Source organism: Galeopterus variegatus, unplaced genomic scaffold (genome assembly GCF_000696425.1).
Source record: "Galeopterus variegatus unplaced genomic scaffold, G_variegatus-3.0.2 Scaffold49926, whole genome shotgun sequence".
Taxonomy (NCBI): domain Eukaryota; kingdom Metazoa; phylum Chordata; class Mammalia; order Dermoptera; family Cynocephalidae; genus Galeopterus; species Galeopterus variegatus.
In genome coordinates this window covers 1-838 of record NW_007776037.1, presented here as the reverse complement: position 1 = coordinate 838, position 838 = coordinate 1, and the positions used below count along the sequence as shown (strand labels likewise).

General features: G+C 30.7%; 1 long non-coding RNA gene across 1 annotated transcript in view; it reads left to right on the top strand.

Moving 5' to 3' along the window:
* LOC103584319 overlaps positions 1-699 on the top strand; it is a 2,704-nt gene extending 2,005 nt beyond the window's left edge. Inside the window, exon 2 of the long non-coding RNA XR_549961.1 lies at positions 95-699. This is a non-coding gene — a long non-coding RNA (uncharacterized LOC103584319). The remainder of the gene's footprint in view (positions 1-94) is intronic.
* The last annotated feature ends 139 nt before the right edge of the window (positions 700-838 follow it).

Sequence of the window (838 nt, the reverse complement as noted above, 5' to 3'; positions counted from 1 at the left end):
TAATAACACTACAGGTTAGGCAAGCATGTGACCTTCTCTGTCTTATGCCAGCTAAGAGTGACGCACCCTTTCCCTTTCTTTTAATGTAATCCAGCCTCATGATGATCCTGAGACTCATTTTATTGCTGCTGTAAGCATCTGGAGGAACTGAAAACTAAATTCATGTCATTCGACTGTAAGGGGGCAGAGCGTATTCTTTGTATTTAAGAGATAAATTTCAATATAGAATATCAAATATCTTATTTTATGTTAGAAACAAAAGTAACACTGTCACCTCTAATATGAACACTGGTTTGAGGTGTTTTCTTTTTTCACACAGAAACTTTAACTGTTTTCTAATTGTCAAGCACTGTTTTCATTAAAGGTGTTTAATGAATCATGATATACTCTTGCATTTGCTGTGTCTATTTTTATATATGTGATTTTTTTTTTTTTTTTTGAGAATTCCAAATACTCATGATTTGATTAAGTTTAAATTAAACTACAACTTATCAGATAAGGGAATTCCTTACTGGACTTCACAGAATGCTAATGTATCTATTTGTCATTTATGTTATATTAGAAATTACATTTTTTCCATTTTAATTGTATTGCTGCCAGTGTTATTTTTTTCCTTTAAAAAATTCTGTTCTCACCACACGCTGTGTTCTAACAGAATGTATTCAGTATTCAAATAAAAGACATTTTGTTTTAAACCTGTTTCTTTCATTTTAGAGTCTTTTCTATATACTCAAATTCTCTTTGACATTTAAATGTTTGATTATTGATTAAAGGGGTTGAGAAGGAGGGTTATTTAAGCCAACACTCTTACTTCCTTAGAAGCAGATATTCTTTTTCT